The sequence below is a fragment of the Myodes glareolus genome, chromosome 12, assembly GCF_982192425.1.
Source record: "Myodes glareolus chromosome 12, mMyoGla1.1, whole genome shotgun sequence".
Lineage (NCBI taxonomy): Eukaryota > Metazoa > Chordata > Mammalia > Rodentia > Cricetidae > Myodes > Myodes glareolus.
Genome location: NC_142037.1, coordinates 84,439,818 through 84,464,069, shown reverse-complemented (window position 1 = coordinate 84,464,069; position 24,252 = coordinate 84,439,818). Strand labels below are relative to the sequence as shown.

At 38.4% G+C, this 24,252-nt stretch overlaps 1 protein-coding gene across 4 annotated transcripts in view; it reads left to right on the top strand.

Annotated features, from left to right (window-relative positions):
- Positions 1-4,579: 4,579 nt before the first annotated feature.
- Nalcn (sodium leak channel, non-selective) overlaps positions 4,580-24,252 on the top strand; it is a 281,079-nt gene continuing 261,406 nt past the window's right edge. For 3 of the 4 annotated variants that reach the window (XM_048422068.3, XM_087912334.1, XM_085698169.2), the window contains exon 1: positions 4,581-4,930. The gene's annotated coding sequence lies outside the window, so the exon portion shown is untranslated. Of the gene's footprint in view, positions 4,931-24,252 lie in introns of all 4 variants that reach the window. The other variant, XM_085698170.2, reaches the window with a different exon arrangement.

Genomic DNA, 24,252 nt, shown 5'->3' with positions numbered 1-24,252 from the left:
AGGGAAGAGCAGAGGGAAGAGAGAGAGAAAGAGTCAGAGAGAGAGAAAAACAGAGAGAGAGAAATGTGTGGGAGAGAGGAGCCATGGCAAAAAGAGAGAGAGAGAGTGAGAGAGAGAGAGAGAGAGAGAGAGAGAGAGAGAGAGAGAGAGAGAGATGGAAAGCAAGAAGGTCTCAGACTGGAAGCGGAAGGAAGATCCACTTGGCTTGGTGGACAGGGAAGGAGTGTGCAGGGCTTGTCTCTTAAAGGGACAGGACAGACTGTTATACTCCTGGGTGCTTCACCTGGTCCCCATCTCTCCCTTCTTCCTTCCCCTCTCTCCACATGGCCTCCTTCAGCCTGGCCGTGGCCACTCTATGCTCTCCCACATATCTATAATACACTTTCTCCTCCATCGTATCTAGGAGCATTCATGCTTTTTTCTTTCCTTTTTATGTCTGTTTTCATTCACCAAATACATTATAAATTAACACTTCATAGGTTTATTTATTGGTAACATGCAGTAACTGATGGAAGCAGATGCAGTGATCCACAGCCAAACACTGAACTGAGTTCCTGAAGCTTAGGTGAAGAGAGGGAGGAGGGATCATGATATGAGCAAGAGGGATCAAGATCATGATTGGGAAAACCACCAAGACAGCTGACCCAAGCTAGTTGGACTTAAGGACTCTGGATTGAGAGCTGGGGATCCTGCATGGGACCAAACTAAGTCCTCTGAATTTGTGCAACAGTTATGTGGCTTTATCTGTTTGGGAAGGGGAACTGGTAGTGGGAACAAGACTTATCCTGTGTATATGAATTGACTTTTGGGAGCCCATTCCCTACAGTGGGATACCTTGCTCAGCCTTGATACATGGGGGCAGAGCCTTAGTCCTGCCTCAGCTTGGTATACCAGACTTTGTTGATTCTGCAAGGGAAGTCTTACTTCTTCTGAGGAGTGGATGGAGGGAGCTGGGGGATGGGAGAAGGGTAGGGAGGGAAAACTGGTGCTAGAATGAAAAATTTAAAAAAGAAAATTAAATTAAAAAGAACAAAAATGTTTTAGGACATTCCCATGAAGGAAAATGTATACCTTAAGATATGTTCCAAAAGTTTGAAATATTTTACTTATAAGTAGATGATTTCTTATTGCTTGAATATGTGAACCCATGCAAAGGTAAGGACTTATTCATGGTCTCCATCTAGAACACTGAGGACAAGGGAAGACTATGGATCCAGTTTCATTTCTGCTGCTGTAATAAAATATCTTAAACAAAGAAACTTGGAGAAGAGAGATTATAGCTTACAGTTCATCACTGCAAGAAAGTCAAAGAAGCAGCAACTTGAGACACCTGGTCACATCACATCTTTAGTAAAAGGCAGGGAGAAATAAGTGCACTCCTGCCTCCTACCTGCTGCTGCTGTTTGTGTTTAGCTAGCTTTTTTCATTATTCCACAGTTCCTGGCCTAGCCCATGAAATGGTGGCACCTTCATTCTGCGTGTGTCATCCTACCTCAACTAACAGTCAAAGCAATCTCTCACAGATATGGCCTCAGGCTAGCCTAATATAGCTATTCCCTATTAAGATTCTCTTTGCATGTGATTTTAAGATGTTGACGGTTAAAACAACCAGCACAATGACCAACCATAAATTTTTCTCAATAGAAACTTTTTATACTGATTCTCTAAAGATTCAAGATAGGCCTTGATAATCTATATAGACCTGGAACTACACAAATTAGCAATATATCTGTATGTCTGTCCCCTTGCTCCAACTGTTATGAGTCCTGCTGTACATTGTGTTGGCTTTCCTAAGCCCTGCCCACTCCTCATTAAGACATATTTTCTGACTACACTACTTCTGTATCCAAGAAACTATGACAGTTAGTTGGCAAACAAAAGCCTCATCCTTCTTTATATTTTTATGTGGGTATATTTAACCTTTATTTTCCCACCTCGAGACTTTAATAGAAAAATCATCTGATAAATAATCAGGGGCCAGTAGACACTGAAATAATATCACATAAATAAGTGTGTACTGATTTAGACCAATTCCAAAATGAGCCTTTAAAAGATCCTTGAACAATTATATAAGCAAAAAGTATCTATAAATCGAATCTAATTGAACTGTACTCAACTAGAATTCTCCTCCAGAATTGGGTGGTTATATTTCCAAGGCTTACACGCCATCTTTCCCAAGGATCAAAACTCTCTCTTTTATCATGGTTATTGTTTTATTGGCAATTCACTATGAGTAAATAAAGGGAATAATAGCAATTAATGGATATAAACAGTAAGAGCATATGAGGTAGTAAAAAACAAGTGTCTCATTTTCATCAGATTCTTCCTATCTTGTGTTTCCTAAGTACTGATTAGGGTATGAGGACAACTACCTGCAAGACCTGTAAGCCATAAGTCTCAGTATTCGTTGCACAGTGCCCTGGTTCCCGCTGCACTGTGCAGACCCCTGTGGCTACTCGGCCTCCACTTCCATTTCATACTACAATACAGATTTAACTCATATTTCACACATACTTTCTTTCCAGGCTCAGAAGTTGAAGCAAGTAGTCCAGCAAATGGAGATGACATGCTATAAAAAGGGGGCACAGGGTGTCCCCAGATGCTTATTAATAGGTGAGGTTACAGATGTGTTCTGACCAGATAGCCCCACGTTGTATAATAAACTGAAAATTTCATGGTATTCAAGTGTTGGAAATTGATGCTAGTTTGTCAAAAAAAATGTTGCAAGACAGAAAAAATAATCTGTGACTTATATTAATTCATAGAACAGCAATTCTGAAGGAAGCATTTGTTCATGTTTTCTGGTTTTGACTAAAAAGGAAAGTGGAGGAATAATGAGCAGGTAGAGAGAGTCAAAATGGTATTTTGAATATAAGTATTCTCTTTTGTTTCTTTCAAAGGCCTCTTTCTATATACAGTGAATCCCTAGATTCTAGAATGGCTGTGTTGAGCTTCTCCACACATCCCCAGAGCACAAGGACTTTCCTTGAATTCCATGGATTCTTCAAGACTCTGAATCATCCGTGGTACTCTGAGTATTCTCAAGCAGGAATCAGATTTGTCAGTTGAGAAATGTCAGTTACAGACAGGGAAGACTCTAAAGGGCCTCTATGATATAATATTGTTGGAATAGGTGAAAAACACTGCTGAAACATGACATTCAATATTTATAAAAATCTTAGTGTTAAAATGTCTCATGATTATATTTTTCCTGTGATAATTCTAATTTATAGTAATAAACCCAAGAGTGATATGCCAATTTTGTATTTTAACACAAGCAATAAAGTAGTATGTAGGTTAAAATAAAATATAAACAGAGAGATGGTGAAATGAACCAGTAAAAGTTTTTAAGTTAATTATCTATGGATTTACCAGTATTGAAATTATTTTTAACTATTTTATTCTTGCTAGGCACTCAGCCATAGCAATCAAGCAGAAATTTCCAGTCTGTGATTTCACTATCACACACACACAAGACAGTTGGGATGGAGAAAGATAAAGCTTCCTCTAAAAGGAAGATTAACTGACAAACAACTGCCTACCAGAAAATACTGTATTCCTAGCAATGAAAGTAAAATTATACACACATTTTAAAGATGCATTTTTTGGCCTTGTTTATGTAAATCTCCACCTTTACAAACAAACCAATCTTCACAACCCTTTTAGAGGGTTTGTGTTTTACCAATATTGAAATTATTTTTATTATGAAAATGTCTCAGTCCTTTGCATAAAATACAACTTTATATATATGTAGGTGGTTCTGAAGTCTCCTGAAATTTTAAGGTATAAAAATAAAACCCTCACATTTCTATATATGGTAAAGCACTAATTATGAACACTTCCCTGTAAACAAACATAAACAAAACCCCAACAAACAACAGCAAAAACAAAATAAAACAAGCCAAAAGTTCACAAACAGTCTAAAAGGGCTTGTGAAGATTGGTTTGTTTGCAAAGGTAGAAATTTAAGTAAACAACGCCCAAAAATGCATGTTTAAAATGTGCATGTAGTTTTGCTTTTGTTGCTAGGGATATAGTAATTTGTGATAAGCAGTGGATTCTCTGTTAATCTTCCCTTTAAAGGAAGCTTCATCTTTCTCCATCCCGACTGTCTCGTGTGTGTGTGATAGTGAAATCACAGGCCAGAAACTTCTGCATGATTGCTGTGGCTGACTGCCTAGCAAGACGAAAATATTCAAGCAAACCTTTAGAAGAGCGTGCAATGGAAGGTGTCTGCTGGGCATGTACATGGTGCTTGAGATGCAAGGTGACCCTACACCCATTCTACTGGGGTCCCTTAGAGGCCCCAAATTCCAACTACCCTGGTGCCACAAATGGGGTTTGGGGTTAACCATGTATGAACAGACTTTAGCCCCAATCTACATGACAGAAAATTTAAAAGACCGAAAACTTTAATAATGTATTTCTTATTTAGCAATTTCATACTCAGATGTGGTCCTAGTTAGTACCCTTAAGACACTACTTAATAAATCAGGACGACAAAAGCACACACTGGGCTTGCAGGCCTAGAAGTAGGAGCCCCCACAGCAGCCTAAGATTGCCCAGCTGTTGCTGAGAGACTGGCTCTCAGCAGAGAGAGGGAAGCCACCTGCAAGTACGGACCCTGGCACTGGCAACCAGCTGCGGCGCCGCCTTGAGCATCCTCTGTTGCTCGCGCAGCAAAGCCAACTGCAAAACGCAAGCTAATAAACGCAAGGCCAGGACCCCCGCAGCTCTCCCCGAGCCCCTCGCCCTATCCGCGGACGCTAGTGCAGGGCTAGCAAGGAGCTGACTGAGCCGCCATAGGTGAGGGGCAGCGTACCCGCCGGCCCAGATCTGCGCGACCCACAAGGATGCCACCCGCCGCCGCCGCCACTGCCGCTGCAGCCCCATCCCCAGCACCGTGACCGCTCCGCGCGCCGCGGTTACAGGTTGGTCACCGCCGCTGGCCCCGGAGGCTGCGGCGCGGCGGGCACAGAGTCCTGATCAGAAGGCCGGGAGCGCCCGGTGCGCCCTTCGCTGGGGTCCGGCCCGGGAAGGGGCTGGGAACAGGAAAGGCCGCCCACAACTCAGCCTGGGGAGCGCAGGGAAGGGACCTTGGGAGCCACTGTGCGCCCTCCGGCCCGGGGCAACCTGGTCTGGGCGGCCTTGGGAAGCCATGGGCCTCTGGATGGGGCCTGCCCAGCCTGGGCATCCAGCAGGTGCTGGAGGTGGGGGAAGCAGGTGCCTGGGAGTGGGGATAATGCGCCTCAAGACCACCACTGTCCTGTCCTTGTCTGCCTCTGGCCTTCATCAGGGTCAACCCCCAACCCAGAGGAGGGTTTCAGGGGTACCTCTGCTACATCAGCTTTGGGGGAGGCCTTCCTGGCCTTGCCCCACTCTGTGATCCTGTAGACTGCTGTTTGCTAAATTGTCCTCGATTGGCCTGGTTGAGCGGCTATCATTGGGGTGGCCCACCAGCAAGGAAAGTCTTGTCTTGCCAAAGCAACTCCATTTTGTCTTTGAATCTTTAAGAGCCCAGCTTGGAGGGCCTGGCTGGAATTAGGAAGTGGGTCCATAACCCTGATCCAGGGCTGGTTATTTTTCTGACTTAAGTTCCCTAAGTTCTTTCTCATAGAAAAATAAATATTTTAACTTTGAGCCCAAATTTCCAAAGACTGTATTGTGAAGGGTGTGTGAATTCTCTCTCTCTTTCTTTCTCTCTCTCTCTCTCTCTCTCTCTCTCTCTCTCTCTCTCTCTCTCTCTCTCTCTCTCTCACACACACACACACACACACACACACACACACGCCTTAGGAAGATTTCAATTTCTGTACCCAATTTCCCTGGGTGGAAAATGGGAAGTAAGGCCCCTTGCGACATTTGTTTCTGTTGTAGTTGTTGGTTTCTCACATGGGATCAAAAAATAACAGGTGTCTGCTTCTGTTTTTGTTTTTAATTTTATGATTCCTCGTTTCATAGCTTTTGGGGTGATTTTGTGTTACCTGGGAGAGGAGCAGGGACTGTGGCAGTTTCTAAAAAGCAGGAGGGTCTTTTTACATCCAGGTTGTCCAACAATCCAAACAAGAATCGGGGCTTCTCAAATCTCCACAACTCCCGAAATTTATTTCTGAATTTTTTGGTGTCCATTCTGCGCCAATCTATGTTGAACGTTTCAGTCTCATCTGATATAATTTTGACTCATCCCTTGATAAAACTACCTGAAGAAAAGAGGATAATTCGGGGTTTGCCGAATAGCTAACATGTGTGAAGGGTCATTAGAGATGAGAAATAGAAGGAGTAAGCTGTCTGAATAGGATGCTGCCATTGGAAAGGATGGTGTTAGAAGTTACTACAAAAACGAAACCATGAATTCTGAAATGGTAACAGCAAAGTTATAGGTTTGGGTGTGACTTGAAAGGAAATTCATTAGGAAACCTGCATTTAAAAAAAGAAAATTTACTCATAATAGCATCATTGCTCACAGTTCAGTAAGCTGAAGGTTATGTAGTATTTTCTTTTCCTTTGTGGATGGCAGTGTGTTCCAGTTCTCTTTTTTCCCATCTTTCCACCATGAATTGCGACTCTATGTGTCTGTCTGTAGGTGCACTTGTGGAAGAACATTTGTTTCAGCATTCATCAATGGTGCTAAGATAATTTTAGATTTAGTTGCTTGCATAGAAAACTAGTCACATGTAGATCTCAAGTTATAAGGAAAAGTTCACATCTCAGCCACAATATCGTAACATAAGTCAGATACTGAGCTAGGATGTGAGTATTTGAGGAAAAGAGATGGGCCTGGTCCCTAAGAATCTGTCAGGAAAATACCCTTACAGGTCACCACACAGTGAGAGGCACTGCATTCTAGTTTGAACCTAGAAACTATGCTCTTGAGCTTCAAGATATTGCAAATTATCCTTGCCCCCAAACAGTAACAGAAAGGCGTTTCAGAATTTGAATGCCTGTCTTTTGTGTGTCAAAGACTCTCCGTTGAAGTTTTGCACCATCAGAATTTTTTTCTATAAAGACATTTAATTTTTTTGAATATTTGTTATCTTCTAAAATATTTCTTGTAATTTTTGAGTTTATAATTACATCGTATCTCCCTTCTGTTTCCTGCCTCCCACTCTTCCTATATATTCTACCTTGCTATCTTTAAAATTCATGGCCTGTTTTCTATCAATTGTTTATATATGCATATACATATGTATGCACATATATACATATCTAACTATAACCTATTCAGTCTGTGTAATGTTACTTGTGTGTATGTTTTCAGGCCTGATCATTTGGTATTGGATAATTAATTGGTAGGCTCTTTCCTATGAGACTATTTCTCCTGCTCTCAATATTCCTTAGTTGCCTATAGTTCTTTGTATAGAGCTGAAGCCTTGCACTTTCCCCTGTCTACATTAGCATGTCAATTTCTACTGCCTTTGTTCAGTTTGTGTTTATGCCATATGTTGGTGAAAGTAGTAGGATTTCTTATTTTAAATAATCAAAGGGGATAGAGATAGCTAAAGGTTGAGGAATTGAGATACTCATTTTTTTAACAAGCTGATACAAATGATTAAATGTCCTTGTTCTTAGGAGTCTTGTTAAATTCAGAACATTACATAGCTGTGGTCGTGATGTTAATCAGTTTTTATGCCATTTGTTCCATGGACTATTTATTACAAACGTTTGAATTGTTTCTGTAGAGTTTGCTTACTTTAAAACTATAAAGTAAGACTATATGGCACTGGCCCCCACAAACTTAACCTTGTTTCTAAAATGTTGTGTCTGTTATTGGATGCTTGTTGCTTCTATGTTTTCATCACTGTAAAATGATATCCTGAGAGGTCATCATAATACATTAGTCGATTTCTAGCTTTAGCTTGTACTGAAAAATATTAACAGTTATGTTCCTTAGAAGAAGCACACAGACATTATGAATACATGCATATTTATCTAAGCACAAATATAAAACTTAACTTCCTTTAAAAAAAGATTTACTCTGTAGTGATATATGCATGTCTTCATGAATTTATGTGCCCCACAAGTGCAGGTGTTTGTGGAGACCAGAGGATATAGGATCCCCTAACCTGGAGTTAGAAGAGATTATGAGCCGCTCTGTAGATGTTAGGAACTGAACCCAGATGCACTGCAAGAACTGTTAGCATTTTTTTAACTGCTGAGTCATCATTTCAATCCCATAAAAATATTTTTGGATGATATTCCATTATTTAGAAGAGAACCTGAAATTTTTAAAGCATGTGCAAGTGACCTTCCCTCTTAATGAATGAAGAAAAGTTAATAACTTGACCTCATGACTTTTATGCAATTTAAAGATTTATAAGAAATTATTCTGAAAACCAAGAAATAAAACTGAACTTCTGTAGTAAAACCAAAATTGAAAATCACTACAAAATTTGAAAGATGAAAAAAGTAAATAAATGCAATTAGTTTTAGGAACCAAAGCATCTTGGTTTGAGTCCATAGAGATATTGCAGTTTACAGCTCTCTCTAGGAGGGTTGCTCAAATACTAAGAAAGAGAAATTCCAGAATGACCTCCTAGTGTTAGCATAGTTTAGTTAACACTGGGGACTGGATGTTGGTGAGACAAATGTTTCACATCTGAAGCAGTTTCCCCAGCAGATGCTAGGGAAAGTGGAGCTAAACCCAGAGGAAGACGCTCATTTGTCAGGGACTAAACCAGGAGTCCAGAGGGAGAGCAGGTGCAGGACTACAGGGAGGTACCAAAGGAGGGTTAGAAACACAAAAGGCCCAGACCCTGTAGCCAAAGGATTCATTTATGGGGAGATCAAGAAGGAAAATTATATCCAATTATGCAAAAGAAAGAGATGAAAGGAAGACTTTGTCTGTAGAGAGGATGGCATGTCTGGAATACGGCCAACAGAGACATACACACATGCTTTTCATGACCACGAAAACAGCACAAATGGAACACAGCCATGTTTTACAGTGAAATAAGATCATTTCCCCCCTCTTAAATTACAAAGTTTCTAAATACACAGATGAAAATGTGCCAGGAATGATAAATAAAGAAGAGCCAACATCTACATATAGCCTGGTGGATTAAACGTGAAAAGAAAAATAACTGAATTTGAAAAGGAAAAGGAAAATAATCAGTGGTCTAACCAAGTGGTTGATTTTTTTTAGTTACATGCTTACAAATTGACAATTCAGATTGATTTGATACTCTCTCACACAAATTATCAATAAACAATAAAATAACATCTTTAAAATGAGTTAATTCAGAAAAATATCACAAGACAATTCTATAGTCTCAGAATAAAAAAAAACATGCAAGGCTACTAAAAACAGTGAAGTTGATGCATGCAAATATCAGAAAAACAGTTAAATAAAGAGAAAAATGACTTTCAGGCCCTCATACCTTCAATAAAGTTCTGAGTAAAGACAGACTGCTTGCATGTATAATCTTAGCATTATATAATGCAAGGCTAAAAGTATTATCACAATGACTGGGAGACGCTATGGCTTGGAGATTTATTATCTTCTCAGAGTTCTGTGCCCTAAAAGGAATGAACACTCCAGGTTTAAGAATTAAAGAGAATTGAAATGTGAGAACTGTGCAGAGAAAGAGGACATAAAAACTGAAAGTGAAAACGTGGATGAGTTCATTGTAAAGTACAAAAGCTCTATATAAGATAGATAAGTCTGCTATTTCTAGTCTTTAGGAACTATTAATATTTCTGCTGCATATATTTATTGTGTATAGTGGTAAGTTTCTTAGAGACAGTTTCTAGTCTGTTGGATGCTCTGACCATTCTCACCTCCACACACCCTTTCTACTCCTCCCTTCCCTAATCTGGCATCCTTCCTTCTCTTTATCTTTTGCTTTCATGCCACATGTATGCATATGAATATATTACATACATGTATAGTTTTATCTATTGATAAACAATGTGAAGTCCACATATGAGAAAAATGCGATATTGATCTATGGATCTAGTTTACTTTGCATAATATGATGATCTTCAGTTGCACTCATTATCCAACAAGTAGGTTTCATTCATCTTTATATAACCCAATTGTGTACCCAACACATTTTCTTTAGCAATTTTTTTGTTAACAGATACCTAGATTGCTTCCATATCTTGGCTGTTGTGTTACGTGCTGCAATAAACATGATGTGCAGAGTATTTTGTTTATATCCCCAGGAATACTGTCATTGAGTTGTAGGTAATTCTACTTTACTCTGCTGAGGAGTTGCCATACTGAGTTTTATAATGACCTGATCACTTTTCATTTCCACCGGCAATGTATCATGGCTTCTCTCCCTCCCATCTTTGATAGTTTATTGTTCGCTTTCATATCTATTTCTGTTGTCCAAAGTGAAATAGAATCTCAATGTAGTTTTATTTTTCATTTCTTTGGTATCTAAGGATGTTGAGTATTTTTTCCACTATTGACAATTTATATTTCTTAGTTTGAGAACTGTCTCTTTATTTCATTAGCATATTTATTGATGGGTTGTTTGCTTGCTAGTTAGGTTTTTTCTTTTCTTTTTCTTTTTTAGTTCTGTGTATATTCTAGATACTAATCCTCTGTCAGAGGTATACTAATATATAGTCATTAGTAGCAGGAGTTAGAATGCCTGAAAATAAGGCTGTTATTGGAGAAATTGGATGATCTGTGCTGATAATGAGGATAGAAGTGAATGTTTTACCAGTAGGAAGAAAATGCTAACAGTTCTTGGTGACCAACAAAGAGATTTAAGTGGAAATTAAGCTCTGTCTCCAAGATTGTAAGACTCTGAATATTTTCATTAGTATTTGTCATGTCTATAGAAACTAATTACTCATCTTTCAAGGCATAAGCTAAATTGTTTGCTTTTCTTTACTTTTTAATTGTTATGATGAAGTCCACATATGATTAGTTTTGAACATCATTTCTTGAATAGAAGAAATATTTTCATAAAATAATTTCTTGATACATTTTTATTTAAAAAATTTTATATATGTATATATAGCATGAATACTAAAAACCCAGAGTCAGAAATTGGGGTTCAACTTGAAGATCAGAAAAGCAAAACAGCCAGCCACTGACTCTTTTTATCTCAGTCCAAAATGGCAATCCTGCCTCCAGGAATCTCAGAATGAGACCACGTGTGAGAGCTGTCTCCTCCATTTTATATTTCTCTCTAGGGCTGGGATTAAAGGGTGCACCACCTGGTTTCTATGGCAAACTAGTGTGGCTACTGGGATTAAAGGTATGTGTCATCACCACCTAGTTTATAAGGCTGATCAGTGTGGCTGTTTTGCTCTCTGATCTTCAGGCAAGCTTTATTTATTAAAATACAAATGAAATATCCCTACAGATCATGGTTTACCCTCTACAACTCTTCTGAAATCTTCCCCACATCGCCACTGGCCAACTTCATGCCCTTTCTCTCTATAGAAACAAATACTTTATAAAAGTACAAATTATACTACAGAGAAACCCTGTCTCGAAAAACCAAAAAAAAAAAAAAAAAGAAAAGTACAAATTATAGAACACCTAAAACTAAACTATAACACCTATAAATTAGGTGTTAAATTATAGCACCTAAAATACAAATTTGTATTAGACAATAATTCTTTGATGTTAGACAGCCAGTAGACATTAGTTATTAGATTTTATTGAAGTTTAAAACTAGACAATATAAAACTGAATAGTTAGTAACCTTCTAAGCATGAAACTTGGAAATGTATTTAATCTTTCCATGTACTAAAGTACAAATATTAAAACACATGTTATAAATAAGAAGCTAAAAAATAATGGATCTTGCTTATTTTGGAAGAAATCCTTGAATCATCATTTTCCCTCAGTTCATTATTTAGATATGCATATAGATATTTAATAAAGAAAAATAATGTCATCTAGTAACCTGTAAAAGAACTCTCCATTTAAAATATTTCTTTGAGTTAAAATATTTTTATTCTTTGAGAATTTCATGCAATGTATTTTGAGCACATTCACTCCCATTGCTCCCCTAACAATGCCCAGATCCACCCCCACTTCTCTACTCCCAACTTCCTCTCCTTTAAAAAAATAACCCAGTCAAATCTGAGCTGCCCAGATATTCCTCTGTAAGGAGTCATCTTCTGAAGTAAGGTCAGCTTTCCAAGAGTCGCAGCCTCAGAGAAAACTGACTCTCTTTCCTCCAAGCCAGCAATTGTCCATAGCACCTTGGTTGGTGCAGAGTCTTGTGAGCCTCTTCCCCAACCAAGATAGGATGTTGACTCTCTTGATCTTGTGTGGGCATCCAGGGCTCTGTGAATTTGGGAGGACAGTGGTTAGCTCTGTCATGTACAAAGGATAGTTGCACTCTGATCTTCCTCAACTTCCAGCTCTGGGAATCTGGCCATCTTCTTCCCCACCCACCCCCTTCCACAGTGATCTCTAAGCCTTGTGGGTATGTCTATGATATAGATATACCATTTGTGCCTACTGACATTTTTCTCTGCACTTTCACAAGTGCAGCAAAACCTTCCTCAAATCTTCAGTAGTGTGCTTTTTGCATTGCTTTTAGCATCGTTTCAGAAAGAAGCAGAGGAAAATAGTATGCTACTGTCCTTGGACTTTAGGAAGTAGATTCATTAAAAAAAATTGACACTTCATTTTCTGTTTCTAAACAGTATGTTGGAAAAAGATAAAGAAAAAGAAGAGTCTTTCTTTGAAGGCTGAGCATTGAGTTTGGCTGCTTCTGTGTGGTCACCCAACTTGGGTGGCCTGACATCCTGTTGGAACTGGAGAAGACAACAGCAGTCTGTTTTCACAGAACTCCATCTGACTTAGCGAAGGTCAGGTCACATAAGAACATGTACTCCCAAGAGAAAAACTGCATTTGGAAGAAGAAGAAAAGGAGCAAGGGACATGGAGGAGAGAGACAGAGACAGAGAAAGAGGGAGAGAAATAAAGGGGAAGGAAGGAGATAAGGAGAGAAAAATATTATAGAACCAAAATCAAAACAAATACTTTCATACAAAACTAGATTTTGATCAACACATTGAAGATAAGAACTCCTTGAGCCGGGTGGTAGTGGCACACGCCTTTAATCCCTGCACTTGAAAGGCAGAGGCAGGTGAATCTATGTGAGTTCAAGGCAAGCCTGCTCTACAAGAGCTAGTTTCAGGATAGGCTCCAAAGCCACCGGGAAACCCTGTCTCGAAAAAACAAAGGGGGGGGGGCTTCTTCAAAGAGCAGAAACTAGGGACAGTGTCTGACACACAGTAATGTCTCAACAGTGTTCTCAGTTGAGGTGAAATAAGGAAGTTTTACAAGTGATTACAAGGAACTTGTAACTCCAGGGAAACAGTAGTAGATGGTAGAGTACAGTTGTTCTGCTGTGACCCTTAAGGATCAAAATTTCCAGCACAGCTTAGTTCTGCTAGCATGATGTTCTCAAGTCCTCTGCGATGTGGCCTGAGAACATATGGCTCTAGGACTTAGTTCAGGGAGAACCATCCAGCATCATATCTTCCCTCTGAGCAGAGGCCAGGTGAGAGGAAAAGGAGACCAGCTCAATGAAATGCTGAACAGAAGATTTCCAGAAAGATGAAGGAAGGAAGCTCCCTAAGTGAACTGAAGAACCTGGCTTTGCACACCTGAAGGCAGGCGTTCTCTAATTTAATTTCTTATACCCGAGAGAGGCAGGACTCAGGGACTCCTACCTCTGTTCTCTGAGACAGGAAACTAGTTTCAGTCACAAAGCCTCCAAGGGGTCTGACAGAAGCAAATTGTTGGGGACAGACTCACAGAGGGAAACCCAGGAACTGTCTCTTTGCCTACTTAGGACACTAATTCTTTTTCTGTGTCCCCTCTCTAAGCCCTGACTTTGTGAGAATAATGACAATATGCCTCATTCGGGTATGACAAGGAGCTGAAATGATCTATGCAAAGTCCTGCACCTAATTCATGAAAGAATAAAATCTTACCTAGTATAATGGTCTAAAGTTTTAGTAGTGTTTTATTTTCGAATGATTTGTTTATTTTATTTAATATGCATTAGAATTGGAGTTCGGGCAGTTGTGAGTTGTGAAATGAGTCCTGGGAATTGAATTCAGGTCCTCTGAAAGATCATCCAATTTTCTTAACCACAGAGATGGTGGTCTCTCCAGGCCCATATTTAAAGTTTTAAAAAGAATAGATTTAATTGCAAATGAACAAAATTTAAATAGCACCACTCTAAACACATTCAAAAGTTCTTAAGATTTAAAAGTAGAATTTGGACGACAAAATGGCACCAGGGTAAAGGTGCTTGTCAAACAAAGCTTCTGATTTAAGGATCTCATGCAAAAGGAGAGCACTGACTGCAGAAAATTGTCCTCTGACCTCCATATGTATGATGCACAATATCCTTACACACTTGACTATCTGAACACATTTGCCTCTGGATTTTATTCTATGGAGTAGAGATAACACTACTTCTGAGACGCAGCAGGAGCTGGGGGTCAGGGGTGTTGCCTGGCATAGAGCAAGGTCTCAACAAAAGTTTACTCTCAGCTTTCAAATGAAAGGAAGGAAGGAGAGAAGGGAAGGAGGGAGGGGAGGGAGCGAAGAAGGGTTTAAGGAAAGAAGGAAGGAAGAAAAAGAGAAAGGAAGGAGGGGATCTAAAATGTTCAAGCTTGTTTCTCTTCAAAATATTAAACAGAAGTTTATGAACCATTTCTCTTGAGAAACAATTAAATGTAAAAAGATTTCAGCAGCCTTGGGAGCATTAATCCATTTTTCCCTCCAGGTCATTTCGGGCAAATATATTGCAGAGACTCCTTCAGACTTTTTAATGTGTCTCATTCTCTCTTGTGTAGCACAAATTCTAATTGGTCTTATCAATAAAACCCAGAGTCAAATATTGGGGTAAATGCTGAAAGATCAGAGAAGCAGAGCAGCCAGCCAGTGTAGAGACTTTTTAGAATCCTCAGACAGAATGGGAAAAGTCCTGTCTCCACAAATCCTCAGACTGAATGCCCTGAGCTCCTGTCTCCTCCCACCTTATATTCCTCTCTCGGTCCAGCCAAATCTTTTCCCATCTCCACCTCCCTAGTGCTGGGATTAAAGGTGTATGACTCCCAAGTACTGGGGTTACATGTGTGAGCCACCATGCTTGGCTTTGTTTCTCTTTGAGACTGGAGCAATCTAGTGTAGCCCAGGGTGGCCTTGAACTCACAGAGAACCCTCTGCCTCTGCCTCTGCCTCTGGAGTGATGGGATTAAAGGTGTGTGACACCACTACCTGACCTCTATGGCTATCTAGTAGCTTAGCTCTGCACTGTGATCTTAAGGCACGTTTTATTTATTACAACAAAAACAAAATATTACCACGTTTTTGGAGTGTCCCGAGGAGCCTGTTACCTCTGGAGATAGTCCAACATTTCATCAGCAGATACTTTTATGTAAGACAATCTTTTTTTTTAATGAACAGCTCCAAATTAGTAACTTATTATTATGATTATTATTATATTTCATTAATTAAGAATTTCAAACGATACATTTTGATCATATTCGCTCCCCAATTGTTTCTATTTCCACCTTTCTTAATTAGAAAACCTTGTGTTCTCACTTTTTTTAAAGCCATCAAGTCCACTTAGTAACTTTTAATTGATGTCTTCTATTCAGTCTGTATTTCCCTTGAAGATGAATTCTAGAATTCCTCTAATAAGTTCTGCTTCCTTGTGTTTTCCCTAAACTTTGAACAATAAGCAGGAACAAAATCCTTTAGTCACATTTATTCATCTGACCACACCATATCAAAGAACAGAGGAGCAGAGGGCATTGTAGGGTGAAATATAGTGGCTGTGGACTTGGCTGTGGATTTGGAATCTGACTATTGGGTTTCTCTCAATAAATTTAATTTCAATGTCTGAGTACAACATTTGCAGACAGACACACATTCCTCATACCTCACATCATAAGAATTAGTTTTCCAGTCCACATACTTATGGTGTGTTCACTCAAGAATTTTATGAGAAAAAAAAGCTCACTCTAGAAAATGAAGAAATCTGCCACCTGAAGAAGTGAGATTATCAGAAGGGAACAATGCTTTTCCCTCATCTTTTAAATTTAGAGAAAATATAATTGAAATACACTAGAACATTTCTAGGATTTACATTAAATGAAAACTCATGTAATAAGTGGGTAATGATTTCAGAAACCAAAAAATGACAGTTTGATTAATTTGATAAGAAATTTGACCTTTAAGAAAAGTAATAGATATAAAAAAAATCAGTGCTAAAAAACAAACTATAAAGTAAATGAAATTGTAAAAACAGAATTTAATATTAGGAAATGAAAGATATCTGTGCAATTTCACAGATAATAATGGATTGGAATTTACAAACCCACATTTATTTTAAAAAATCTTTATTTTGCTGTTTGTTGAAAAAAATAACTGATTTTAGAATAAAGAGGAAGACAAAATTTAGAGCTTTGAAATAGGAATTGAGGTTGTAATACCCAATCCAAAATATTGATGACATCAAATTCAATTATCTCCAAAATATGGGGTGACACTTTTCTCATCTATAAATTTATCAACAGAACCCAAATCTAGGAATACATGGTTGTGCTTGGTGTCTTAAAAGGCCTTTTTTGGTATGGACTGACAAGTAAGAACTTGGGAGACAAGACATTGAAGGGGCATAGATGTTTGAAGGTAGGATTTATTTAGTTAGGATTTTGTATGAATTTACATTTATTGGTAGAAAAAGATTTCCACAAAATAAAAAGATGAAAATATAGTAGAACTATCTTAACATGACTGTATGTATAGAAAATGTATATGAAATAATAAAGTCTTGAAATATATAATTCAATCCTATTTTTAAAAAAGGACCTCAGTAAAGATAATGTCCCAAAGAAAAAGAACATGTCTGATTAGTGCTTTCCCTAAAGTCCAGTGGCTGACATATATGTGTTCAGCCAACATTTATAAAAATAATTGAGTCCCTAGAATTGAATACCTAATGACTAATATTTGTCTCTTATTTTATTTACTCACTTTTCCTAATTTTCCTATAGCAACCTAGTACTCTGGTTGATGAAAATAAAATAAATTAAAATAATAATGGATGTATTTAATAATTATGTAAACTCGACGTTTGCATATTTGAAAGTAGGAAGGGCCTATGAAGATGGACGCTAAAAGGAAACCCCACACTATTGATTATTAATAATAAATTAAATAACAATAAAAGATTATTAGGGGTAACAACCAAATTCTGCAGCAGGAAGAGAGGGCAAAAATGCTTACTTTGGTATTTATAGTACAAGAGGCCACGCCCAAGTGGGCAGATAACTTAAAGGCTACTGGCTGGAGGAATTCCTACAGCAGGGATAGACAGTGAATTGTCTAGGTGTGCTTCACAAGTCTTCTTCTTCTGAGAATCTGCTTTCCCTCTCCTGCCTAGGGATCCTGGGGTAGAGCTAGTGGTATGCTGTAGAATAGTGAAAGAAGCACAGAGGGGAGGGGCGGGGTAAGCACACAGTGGGAGATTCTTTCTTTTAATTAATCAGCTGCTCTGCCTTCCTACTTTCCCTGTCTTTAGATCAACTGTGCTATCTATTGTATCAGGAACATGTAGCAATCAAGTGTTCTGGGAAGAAGAAGCAAAGTATTTTTTTTTCTAATGCTAAATCCATACCATTCACCAAGGGTTGGAGCTCTGCTTTTGCCTGTTTTCTTGTCAATATAATTATGTAGCAAGAATAAAGGAACAGCGTTTGTAAGCAATGATGACTGTTCTCCCAAAGGAATTAAGGTTAGGTTTGGAGTTATCAGCTAGAGGAGTGTTATTAAGCATTTATTTTCTAAAATTTTCTGCTCAAACTGTAGCAGAGCTACAGAACGACTCGCCAACGGCACACAGTTAAGTGGTGTGTGGGGATAAGCTAGGCCAACAATTTAACTTGGACTCAGGAGGACTGCAGAATTTGTGTGTATCTGTAAAATCAAAGTGTGGTTCATGACTCTTTAGAAGATAGAATGCTACCTATCGAAGATAAAAAAAAAATCAGTGACTGCTGCCTTCTTTAGCCATTCTTATATAAAATAGGGACTATGAATTTTCCAAACTGTTGTTTGTTTAAACTTTTCTTTTTAATTAGTAAATCTTGGCTGGGCAGTGGTAGCACACACCTTTAATCCCAACACTTGGGAGGCAGAGACAGGCAGATCTCTGTGAGTTAGATGCCAGCCTGGTCTACAGAGTGAGTTCCAGGACAGAGACCAAAAGCTACAGAGAAACCCTGTCTCAAAAAGAAGAGAAAAAGAAGAAGAAGAAGAAGAAGAAGAAGAAGAAGAAGAAGAAGAAGAAGAAGAAGAAGAAGAAGAAGAAGAAGAAGATTATGAAGAAGAAAAGAAAAAGGAAATCTTTAAGTTATAACAGATCACACATAAACCTTAAGAAAATGTTTTTGAGTTAAATAAGGTAATTAGAATAAGGGATTGTAGCAGGCAAAGAGGTAGATAAAAGACTTGAAGTAGCTGGGAAAGACTGGAGGATGAGAAATAATGGCACTTTTGGCCAGTTAGAGTGAACATGTGAGGCCAAGGACAAAAGAAAATGCAGGGAAACAGAATTCATAGTTCTCCATGAAATATGAATTTAAATGAAGCAGGTGATTTCTAAACTCCAAGTGTCTTTCTTGCTTTCTGCTATGTATTCAGCATAGGCTGTAATTCCTGGCACAGAGTGAATACAGAGAATTTGCAGTGTGAATGAATGAAGAGTGACTAAGTGAAGGAAGGAATAACAGAGAAATAAGATAAGCCAAAATTCTGTGAGCTATAACAGTGTTCCTATCATTAGTTTTTAGTTCAGACAACTAAGGAATGCTAAGAGTGGGAGAAATTGTCGTCTCTGGGGAAGAATATTGCTGTGGAATGATACCTTGTACCCTGTAAAGATCTGTCACTTGTATTGATTTAATAAAATGCTGCTTGACCAGTAGCCAGGCAGGAAGTATAGGCGGGGCAACAAGACTAGGAGAATTCTGGGAAGAGAAAAGAGTCAGTCACCAACCAGACAGAGAGGAGGCAAGATGAGAATGCCTCACTGAGTAAGTACCAAGCCACGTGTCTAAACACAGGTAAAAATTATGAGTTAATTTACGTTGTAAGAGCAAGTTAATAATAAGTTTGAACGAAGAGGTCAGCCAATTTATAATTAATATAAACCTCTGTGTGTTTTGTTGGAGTTGAAAGGCTGTGGGACCGAAATGGACAGAAACTTCCATCTACAGAATATACCAGTTGGTTAGCCAATACCAAATTGTCAGCCCTGAAACCATGAATACAAGTAACATGATATAGGCTGAACAGGTTATATTTAGGAATATATATTTATATACATATACGCACATAACAATAATTAATGAATAAAGACACTATGAATTTGAAAGAGAGCAAAGAATGGCACACGAGAGGGTTTGGAGGGAGGAAAGGGAAGGAGGAAATAATGTAATTATAATCTCAAAGGTAAAAGGAGTAATAAAAATAAAACATAAAAAAATCCATGAACATTGGCAATCTTTTCATTTATTGCAATTGTCTTCAATTTCTTTTACCAATGTTTACTGTTTCACTGTGGAGGTTGTAAATCTTCATGACTAAATTATCCATTATTTTATTGTAGCTATTGGAAAAATTATTTTGACTGATTGCTCTATGCATACAGCAATGCTACTTAATTTCTTGTTGATTTATTTTGCATCCTGTAACTTTAGAATTCATTTAATAAGTAAGCTCTATTTTTGTGTCACCATTAGAATTTTCTGTGTAGGGCATCATATCAGCAGCAAACAGGAATCATGAACATTCCTCCCTCCTGATTTGGATGTATTTTCTTTCTTTCTTTGCCCAGCACTCCCAATACTTTCCTTAATGTCATTTTGGTGAATGGGCATGCTTGTATCCTTCCAGAGAAAGCATTAAGCTTTTACTCATTCGGCATGTGTGGGTTAGTCACATGGGAACTTTATGTAAAGTACATTTCTTCTATACCTAATTTTAGAGCTTTCACCATGAAAGGAAGTTAATTATTGTTAACTATTTTACATACACTATAATGATCTGATCATGTGGCTTTTATTTTCTTAGATAAAGGAAGGAGAAGACATAATAAAATTTCTATCCAGGGGCTTGAACTGTAGCTCAATGGTAGAGCAGTGGCCAACCCTGTGAGAGGATGTGGGTGTGAACCCTGGCACCACAAACAAACAGAAAATAAATAAACAAATAGAAGGAATCTCAGATTTGAGATACTATGACTTGAAAGGGAATTAGTGACAGTAATTAAATAAATGAAAACTTTGCACATACACAGAATAAAGAAATAAGAAAAGACAATAATATGGCTGGAGAGATACCTCAGCAGTTAGGAGCACTGGCTGCTCTTCCAGAGGACCCAGGTTTAACTGAGTTACAAGCATCTGTATCTCTGGTGCCAGGAAATCTAACACTGTCTCCTGTCTTCTGGGGGCACTAGGTATGCAAGTGCTATATACAATACATGTAGGTAAAACATACGTACAAATCAAATTAAAATAAGCAAATATTAAAAAAAGGCACTATTGAGGTATAACATGAATCTGTGTGGTCCTTCTAGTTACATGTTTTTAGGATGGTATGATTTGGAGCATTAGCAGCAGGAGTGAAACAGAGATATTCCACCACTGTCAGTTCTATCAAGTTGAACTATGTTGTTGCCTTATGTCTGAGAAACTGCATAGGCACATGACATAATGGTAGTGGGACACTAGCTGAGGGCAATAGACACTGAAAGCACTAATAGGGATAGGTAGAGGAGGACAGTCTTATCAACCATGATTTGGAAGACAGAAAATCTCAAATTCCATGTCCAACACTTTCAAGAAGGAAAAATGAACCACAATGTTGCAAACACCTCACAGTTAAAAACAAAACTGAATAATTTCATTTTAATTTTAACAAGAGGGTATAAATCAAATAAGGAAAGTATATGCCTGTTACTTCCACAGATTACCTGGACTTTGACTATTTAATAAAAATAAGAAAGCAGAATATGTTTTGTTTCGGGGTTTCTACTAGCTATTTCTAAATAAAAAATTTATCAAGCAGTATTTTGTAACTATGTAGCCTCTCCTATTATTGAACTATTTAAATATCAACTTCTAATAAGTGTGAAAACGCTTTTGAAAACCATATTTTTCAAACCTAGTGCACTGCCTTATCAAGGACACTTTTGAAAACAAAAAGATATATTGGCTTATTGGTGCATAATACTGATAAGGAAAAAATAAATACACAGAAGCAATTTCATCAAAATAGAAAGCTCACCTAGGATACTTAAATATCCACACTGGTCTTTCTTTATCAAGAGAATAATAGTCTTCTGTGCTATTTATGTTGACTGAACATAAACAAAGGTGTTAAGCCATACCTAATGCAAAGGAAATTTGCTATCACCAACTTCCCTAAATTAATCTGAGATTCTTTGTACACTTATGACTTGAATTTATTTTATTGCTTGAATATTTTTCTCTTTATTGAAACATAACATATCCTGATCCTGGTTTTTCCTCCCTCTACTCCTCACAGCTCCTCTCCACCTTCACCCACCCCACCCCCCAATTCATATCCATCCTTTTCTGTCTCTCATTAGAAAACGAATAGGCATCTAAGGTATAATAAGGACATATTTTTTTTTTAAAGGAAAAGCCCTGACACAGTATTATGAGACAAGGAACCTCCAAAGATACCTTTGAGTCTGTTCTCTGTTGGCCATCTACTACTGGGCATGCAGTCTACCAAGGAGACTCCCTGGGAAGAAATAAAGTTTTATTTGCAAATGATTATCAATTGGGGATTTCTTCTGAGTTAGGGAGGAGGCATATGTCTACTTCTCTGTTTCGCTCTAGAACTCCATCTAGTACAGTCCTGTGCTGGCTCTGAGCATGCTGTCTTAGTCTCTGTGAGTTTATGTATGCACAGACCATGATAACTCATTACTTGAATATTTTATGTACTGCTCAATATTATTAAATGAGTTAAACTTCCAGTGATTCTGAACCTGCTTGATAAGTTTTAATGTATGTCTGGATTCTTTGGAGTTTAGACAGATCATTTAATGGGCACTGTCAGACTTGGTAACATGTTGGCAGCAGAACATCAGGGAGAGTGACAGACAGCTGGTGTCATTCAGTTATAGTTGATGTTTTGGTGTATCAAATATAGCCCACTGGATACTTAAAAAATAAATTATGTATATTTCTGTAGATAAATCAGTCAAAAGTCAGTTTTTCTTCAGGTAGCATATTGGTAATAAAAGGTAAATGGAATTCACATGTCCATCAATCGCCCCTGCCGCTGTGAGAAGGGCTGGGTCTCTAAAATTCTTTGTCTAATCTTTGAATACCATTGTGGATGGATCGACTCTGTTTCTCTTTTGTCTTTTTAAAGGATTTCAAAAATATTTTGCAACATCCTCCAGCTAAGTAGAAGCCTGTCATTTAAGAGACGTCTCAAATTAGGGCTACCAGATGTGTCCCCGAACCCCACAGTAATTCAGAGAATAAGTATAATTTGAGGATTGTGCGTACATTTGCATTGACTGTCAAGCGTGCTATCATTAATAAACAGGTGGGGGAACCGGCACCATGAGGGGCAGTGGCAGTGGAGGGTCACACAAGGCCTCTGCTGTCCCTCTTGGCAGGTGGGAAACCATGGCAGGTGAGAGACAGACAGAAAGGCCATGAAGAGAGAGTTTGAGTATAGAGTTTATTTAGTGAGTTATGAAGGGGAAGGGAAGGGGAGAAGTGGAGGGTGGGGGAAGAGGTGGAGAGAGACAGTAGTTACCTCTGCAGAAGAACAGAAAGAGAGAGAGCAGGCTGGAGAGGAGGCAGGAGATGTGCTTGCCTTGGCAGAAGAGGGGGTTGGAAATGGGTGGGGCTTGTCTCTTAAAGGGACAGGGTCCCCAGGTGATAGACCAGGCCAACAGATTATAACAGTCCCATCTTTTTCTTGTAATAAAAAGATGGGAGTTTAGGCATAGCAGGTTGAGGGAATTAAGATGGCAGATTCTCAAGACTGCTTCCTGCTTATTTGTGGACATCGTCTTGTGGGAGCCTGAGAAAGCTGGGTGCTCGTCACATCCTGGGGTAACTGGTCACCTTACTCCTGTCCAGGGTTTGTGGTGTGCAACTGTCCCATGTCTCTTGGACCTAGCAAGGTGTTGGCAGAGTAGAGGACAAAGTTAAATTTAGGGAAAAAAAAAATTAGTACCAGGGAGTTGAGAGGGGTGTATCTGACCTGTTTAAGGTGGATCCTTTAATTCAGCTCCCTGGAACTCACAAAACATAAGTTTAAACAGCAACATAGTTATGTCAGAACGACTGTGACAGATGTTTTTACACAGTGTAAAGTATTTTTAAGACTATGAAAGGCAGCATGAAAGAGAAATTTGGTGTTACAAATTTATCCTCAAACCTTTATAGCTTGCAGGTACATATTTTAATAACTTGTATTTGTATATTTTAAAATATCTTTTATTTAGAACACATAAAGAAGTTATACTGAAATTTGTTTATAAAGGTGTTGTCCTTTTAAATTGACAAAACTTCTCAACTGTCAAACTGCATTAGGGATCTTTGAGAAGGATAAAATTTTACTTAAGGAGTTATTGATTAAAAAAATAACAAAGAACTTGCTCAGTTGACTACCTAGAGCCACTCCTCAGGGTCCTCCATGATCACTGAGGACAGGGGCATCAGGACTGTATTTGTCTTCTGTTGTTAGAAGCAGGGTCTTCCAGACTCCAGAAGATCCTATGTGTTAGTAAATCTGTAACAAGACAAGCCGTCCTTGACCTGAGCAGCGAGGCTGTCGATTTCAGTGATTCTGTCCATTGTCTAGAGATCTTCAGTTTAGATGAAAGGCAGTTTTTCCCAGTGGTTAGCGCTTTCACGTGATAAAGTGAATTGCAGATGGACGTTTTGTGCCACCTCATTTCTGTCTTCTTTGGAGAAAATAGAGTCCTGCTGCTAGGAGCCAACCTGTCTCTCTGTTATGAAAAGTCTTTTAATAATTAAACATTTAAATGCCATATTCCTGAGATCTCTGAGAAGTTGAGGGCTATTTATCAGGCATAGATAAGGTATAATTACAGCATAGGATCTGCCTGGAAAGCTGGGTCCAAGGTTGACTCTACTGACTCTCTACATAACAGGTAAGATTTATACTTGTAAAAGACAAAGAAAAAACTGCAATAGAAGCTTAATGGTAGAACTGACA